Genomic DNA, 7,327 nt, shown 5'->3' on the forward strand with positions numbered 1-7,327 from the left:
CTGTCTCTAGGGTCTAACTGTCGTGAAGGAATCCATGGTGACCAGTTTCAGCTTGCCCTTGGGGGGAGACATTTTTTGGGGGGCTGCGGGTTCGTTTCCGTGCACTGTGCAGATCGGCCTAGTAGCCCCTTCTTTTCGGCTGATGTGTTAAAGATATCAAGTAGCCCTTAGCAGCTCCGTATCTGGCGACCCAGTTGCGGTTTCGCAAACACCACTCTCTCGGTTCCAGGGCAGTTGGGTGGGGTGCTGTCGCTGTTCGGACCGTCGATACGGCCGGGCGTAGGCCCAGGCTGCCCGCCAGTTTCAGGGTCTCGGCCCGCCTTTGCCACTGTGTCTAGGAAGGAGCTTCCCTAGGGCCGGTCTGCAGACTCTCGGCTCGTGAGTTTCGAATCCAAGATGGCGTTCTCTCAGAAGCTTATTTGGAATTTGAAGGGGCGGCAGGGGTCCACCACTTATGTCGTCGCTGGATTGCCTGCTTCGGTGTTTCCCGGCCCCCTGTTGCCAGGGGCTTATTGTCCGCTCCTTTTCTAGGAGCTTCGATGGAGGAACCGTGGGCTCCCACTCACGGGTCTGTCAGGCAGGGTCCGCTCCCTCCTCCTCACCTGCTGCGCTCTTCCCGGCTCGGGGCGAATTTCTCTGCTTTTACCGCGATCGCTCCGTAGGCCCGGGGGGTGCGATCCCAGACTTCTCCGCTCTTCCATGCAGTCACCAGGGTAGAGGCGGAGCCCGAGCGCGATCAGTTAGCCCCGGTGGCCTCGGTACCAGCGTACGCCTCGCCCTGCAGTATGTCGCACGTGGTCGGAGCTCTAGTCTTGGCGCGCAACGGGCGCCACCATCTTGCGGGCCCCAGGGGCTCGAGTTTGGGCTTCCCGTTATCTGGCTTTGCTTCTCCGATTCGGGCCGGGAGTCAGGGAGAGTGTCAGGAAGTGGTTCCCCTTCCGTTCTGTTCGGTCCGTTCCTGGATTACCGACCCGTTACAGCGATATTCTTGTCATATGGAAGGATCACGGACGGAGCTCTGCAGAAGCCTATCTTCACAGCATGCGCGCAGGCCACGCCCCACGGGGGAGAGCGCTATACCACCATCGTTCTTGCAGGCATTAATAGCTGTCATTCTGAAGCATGGGAGCGACCACACACAATGTGCACCACACAGGCCCATTTCCCTGTTAAACGTGGATGTGAAAATCTTCGCTAGAATACTGGCATCCCAACTCGAAATCCACTTGCCTAGGTTGATCCACCCAGATCAGAATGTATTCATTTAGCAGAGGCAATGACCTGATAACTTACGGAAGTCGTTGCATATTCTCAATGCGCTGATGGTGAAAAGAGAAGGGGCCCTACTCCTCGCCCTGGATGCCGAAAAGTCTTTTAAACTGGTTAGCTGGGCCTTTTTCAGGGGCAGGCGGGGGGGCTCTTTCTTCTATTGGGATGGGCCCAAAATGGATGGGGGGGGATCTCAGCTCTGTACTCGAAACCAAAGGCAAAGGTGATGGTTGGGGGGGGCGGATTCCCTGGGCTTCCCATTGGAAAGGGGAGAACGGCAGGGTTGCCCGCTTTCACCACTTCTCTCCACACTGGTCATGGAACCGTGAGCCATAGGGGTGAGAGCTGATGCAGTAATCTTGGATGAGACAATGGGGGGAGGGGACACTAACTGAGCCTTTTCGCCAATGATGCCCTACTTTATCAACCCTTGAAAAACAGTGCCACGCCAGCTTAAATAAGTCAGTAGCCTTGCTGGCCGGAGGGGTATCGAATGCTGACATGGACTACATAGGGACGTTGCCATTCTGGGAGCAGACGGAGGGATTCAGATACTTGGGGATAGAGATCTTGCGCAAATATGGTGATCTTTTTGCAGCAAATTATTTACCACTTTGGTCGGTGGTGCAAGCAGACCTGCACAGATGGGCCCGACTAACACTGTCATGGATGGCACGCCTCAATTGTATTAAGATGGTGGTCTTGCCCAAGTTTTTGTTTCTCTTTCAAATGCTCCCAGTGGTAATCCCGCCAGTATTTCTTGACGAGGTTAAGTGCACCCTGCTGAAATTTCTTTGTGCGGGGGCTAAATATACAATGGCAAGGTCCTGATACTCCCAAGGGCAGAGGAGGTGGTTGGATTCCCAGACTTGAAATCCTATTATGGAGCGGCTCAACTCCGGATAATAGTTGACCATCTGGACCCCCAATCCAGAAAGCAGTCGGTGCATATGGCTAATGCAATACTGGCTCCACTCTCGTGGGGTAGTGGTTATGGGTTCCATGGTCCCAGATTACAAGGAGAGTGGTTCAACGCCCCGTATTGGCAGTTTTATGGTCCTTCTAGAGGGAGGGTAATGACACTCGGTTGCTCGCCACATGGCCGTCTCCTCTGAGCTGCATATGGTTTCCCCTTTTGAGGGTTGGAATGGAGGAGCCACTACACTTTCAACTCTGCTACGAGGCGGGCCTGAGCAGGGCTGGATAAATGTGGATAGACAGAATTTTTTCACTCTAGACAAGTTGGAGGCGTGCCTGCGCATTGGTAAGTTGTCTGTGTTCAGGCACCTCCAGCTAAAGGGTGTTATGATGTGTAAGACTATAAAAAATACTATTGTGTAACATTCCTGTCTTTTCGCACAAGACAGTCTAATGCTATCACTTTCTCTGCAGCCAGCCAACCAAGGTTGCATCTCTGTGCTAAATAATCTGAAAGTCTGCCAAGAGACAGATTGTTATGAAAAACAGTGCTTCCACTGTGTTCAGCTGCAAACACATTTCCTTCTCTGCGCTCAGTATGAGCCGGATTCATAATGGTCAAAACACAATAGCGCTTCGAAACACAGAATGTGCACTATACAAAATAACAAGCTAAATATATCTGCATAGATTTTCTGCATGATTCTCAGGAAATATCGATCTAAGATCAAAACAAACTACAATACTAAACATAGTTCATACTAAATGGATGCATTTATGAATGAATGGATAATTAAACCATAGAAAAATGCAGACTAACAGATGGACCGCAAATGGGGGGACCACTTGCATAAAGAACTTAGAGTTTGAAAAGTTGCTGGTTGACAAGGCGAGATCCAGGGGGCTCATAGCACTGCTGTACAAAGTGATCCTTTTAGCGGAGCTCATAGACCCATTGCCTGCCAGAGTGAAGTGAGGAAAAGACCTGGATAGGGAGATCGATGCTCTTTGGGCGCAGATGTGTAGGCGGGTCTATCGATCCATGGTCTCACTGCAGTACAGGATGCAGGAAATAAAATGACATCATAGATGGCAGTACCCACCATCCTCATTGTCTAAAATGTACAAGGGCTATGACTCCTGATGCTGGAAGTTTTGTCTGGTGGTAGGCGACTGTCATATGTGGTGGGGTGCCCCCATGTGCAGCAGTATTGGAAAGAAGTCCTTTCATGGATCAAAGGGATTGAAATCCTTTTAATTGAGTTAAAATTAATTGAGTCTCCAGAGCATTCTCGCCATACATGCTCTTGTTTTGGGTGAGGACGGAGATGGAGGTGATAGAGAAGGGTGGACACATGGTGCTGGTTTTGTTGGTGGCTGCCAGAAGTTGTCTGGTCCAATTCTGGAAGAGGAAAGGCTTTCCCACGGAAAGGGAATGGGTGGCTAAAATTCAAGCCATATATGACATGGAAATCCTCTTTCACCTGGAGGAGTTGAGGTCTAATTTTGAAAGTATGGGATTACTGTGAAGAATCCTATGGATCCCTCACTGAAACCCTGCTTAAGGTCGTCTCCCAGGTGGCCAGGGGAAGGCAGATGCTTCCTGATCCCAACCCTGGGGGTGGTGTACTGTGGGAGGATCACATGAGGGGTAAACAGACCAGAAAGACTGGGATGAACCCCTGTTCAAATTTCCCCATAATCCCAACATTTCGATGGCTTTTTGCCAAATTGCAGAAGTTGAAAACAGTCACAGAATCCTAGAGGTACTGAGACGAGGAAGAGGGCTGAAGGTGCATGTAGATGAGGTAGGTAGGCAATTAAGCCTGGTCCTGGTAGCCGTTGCAGTAGTCAGCCAATTAAGGTTAATTGCCCATACCTGAAGACAATCATTGAACCTGTGAGGAATAAAAGGCCCCAGCAGGAAAGAAGGAGCTGGAAGGCTGGCTGTAGCAGCAGTCGCAGAGAAGCACGAGGCTAGCAAATCACAAGAAAGTAGAAGAATAGAAGGGACACTGGAGCGTTCAGACAGCAGATTTCACCTGCAAGCTCTGAGAGTGTCCTGTTCTCCCAAACTCTTAAGCGCAGTGGCTGCGCAACGGCAGAGGTGCTGGAGGCTGGGTTTTCCCCATGTGAGCCTTTTTGCCATGATTGCAGAGCAGTGGAAGTACAGGAGACTAAGGCCAGAAGCAAAAGGCAAGCCAAGGATTTTGGAAGAAAAGGAAACTCCCCAAAAAAGTGGCTGGACTGGAGACACCTGTGCTGGAGAAGGGTGTGGGTCCCCAGAGAGCCAGAAGCAGAGAAATTCTGGAAAGCAGTGTGACCCGCAAAACCAGTGTCATTGAAGCTGTTGAGTGAAGCACAGCATTCAGATACACTGCGCAAGCCTGGCCAGTAACTGTAGCCAGCTCCTAACAGGCTTGAGTGTTGTTAAATGCGAGTAAAAAACATTAGTTATAGCAGAAGTCTTATTGACAATGGAATTGTAGCACTCTTGTATAACGTTGAAAATCACTATTCGTGTGAGAAGCTAAAGTACTTGAAAACCATTGTTGATGTATCTGAAGACTGTTGGCGTATAACGGAGTTGTCGCTTGTCTGTAATTATACAAGGGAACGCTTCCTAAACCATTACCGAATACTGAGCATTGTCCACCTAGGAGTTGTAAGTTACAGAGAGTGAAAACAACTTAAAAGAGAGATCGCGTGTGCCTAATTATAATTCCCAAAGGAAGTCAGAATCTCATATGTTACCATTACATGGGAATATAATTAATGACTCGACTTTAAACCTTAAAATGTACTTGAAGGAGAGGTTGCGTGTGCCTAATTGGGTTTTAACTTGAGAGACTGAACTCTTACTGTATCTAGAAGGGACATTTGTCCTATTTCAAAGAAGTACAGAGTCTAAAGCCTTAGAGAGAACACGCACTACCCCAAGCCAAGAGACATCCCCTTTATATAGTAAAACTGTCTTCAAAGCCATCTAACTGTAAAGTGACATTATTAACGATTAAGTTGCATGAGAAACAAGTCCCCCACTATTAGGTGAAACTGAGAGAGTGGCACATAAGCTTCTGGGTAATTGTTTGGGCTGATGACTGGCAGAAAGGTGGGAGCGAAGCTGGCGAAGGGGAATCAAATGCTTATGAAGAATTCTCTGTAGTAGAAGACAACCTGCGGTGTGAAAGACTGCTGAAGCTAGAAAGGAGAGCGTTTTATGGACAGAAGCAGGTTGTTCTTGTAGTAGTAAGACAGACATAAGAGACTTCCCCTTTTAAGAAAGCCATTAAAAGGAAGAGTGTCTTGCCTACCTGAAGAGGTTGAAGTGTCTGGTCGAACCCTACTTAATTCAACAGTACTGAGTAGGAGCAGTAATACTTGAACTGTGGTGGTATATTACGTTGTCAGCAGATGTCACATTGAAGTGGCTGAAGCAATAACATACTGTTGGACAAAGATGATTGTTCTCTTAGTAACAACAGTAGAAGTGGGGCTATTGAAAACAGACATTGCAGCTCATAGAAAGCATCCTGACAAATATACGGAATGTAGAGTTGTAACTGAAGTATTAAGGAATTGTGTATTATTGACATTTGAAGAATATTACACTTGCTTTTTTAACTGTGGCAGTTTATCTTACTGGAGAGACAATTTATCAGCATAACCAGGATTACCATTGGTGCTACTTCTTTTCTGGAAGTTGAAAGGGGATCTTTTCACGCAGGAACAAAAGATTGGTTACCGGTGGATTTTTGTTTGTTGAACTTTTGTTTTGACTTTGAACTTTCAAGAAGTGGTTCAAAACCTTTTCTTTGGTTGAACATTTTTAGTTGGCTTTGAATCTTGGGTAGGGGATCTTACCCAGGACAGGAGAAGTCCATTCAAATATCGTCTTGATATTGTTTATTCTATTGTGCTACTATATAATTTCCTTTGTATGTATGTTGTTTAGTGTGAGGGCCAATTTACCCATGCTAGAGAATGTTCCCTTAACCTCTAGACTAGGTAGGGAACTCCACTGTACAGTAAGGTAAGCAGTGTATTTTCTTTATATAATTTATTTAATAAAATGGCATATTTTGAGAAATCTACAAACAGTTGTCGGCCTTGCATTACTGACATCACACATTTCCCTTTTTTGAGAAATGTAGCTGGCAAGCCTTGAAGGTTTTGTTTAAGGGAGTTGGGTGGTTGCCCTCGATATAACTTAGCCAGATGTTGTTGGGGTATGCTGCATGGGGGTGGGTATGTGGGAGTGGGTCTGTGGGAGGGGTTACAAGGTTGTCATGTTACATTGGCTTCTAGTGGTCATTCATTATGTGGTTTGTATTTCCATGCTGAAAGTTTCAATAAAATTAAAATTCAATTTTGAAAAAAAAAATTCATAACACAAAGATACTGTCACGACCCTCGCCCAAAAAACCCTCTGGCAAACCCATTGCCAGGTGGAGTCAGGACTCGGGCCTCTAGAGCCTGGCATCCTCTTCAAAAGCCCTCATGGGGCCAGTCCTGGCGCATATGGCGCCAGGCTCATACACCATGAAAAACAATGTGCTTGGGAACTACTTTATTGTATTGTCAGCCAACATGGAGGCATCCACATAGCTTGGTTCCTAAGAACCAAGCTATGCGGTCTAGTGTTTAGGGTGTGGTAGCCTAGGGACTACTTTACCTGGACTATTTTGTTGGGGCTATTTAAACCACACCCGAGCAAGACAACACGCTTCGCGTTACTTTGCAGCTTGCAACGTGGTATTACCCAAATTGTTCGTTTACAATTGTTCGAATGAACAATTGACCGAATTTAAAGGGGTTTTGGGGGGGTTGGCGTTGGGTGGGGGTTGTGGGGGGTTTCCCCCCACATATATGTTACAATTGACTTTCACAATTTGGTCAATTGTGAAAAGGTCAATTGTAATTCGAACAGTTGTAAAACGAACAATTTGTATACAACCTGCAACGTGACGCTCACCGTGTCCAGCTATTCCCTCTAACCTCAGAGAAGCAGAACCTGCAAGGAGACAAATGGAACATCATTAGCAGCAGCATCTTACCTGCAGTCTTCATCTTTAAACACTCGCAGCTACTGAGAACAGCTTCCTCGAATCTGCACGCCTCCCGGACAGAACGACCTGAT

This window comes from Ambystoma mexicanum, chromosome 6p (genome assembly GCF_040938575.1).
Source record: "Ambystoma mexicanum isolate Mex_15411 chromosome 6p, UKY_AmexF1_1, whole genome shotgun sequence".
In the NCBI taxonomy this organism is placed as follows: Eukaryota; Metazoa; Chordata; class Amphibia; order Caudata; family Ambystomatidae; genus Ambystoma; species Ambystoma mexicanum.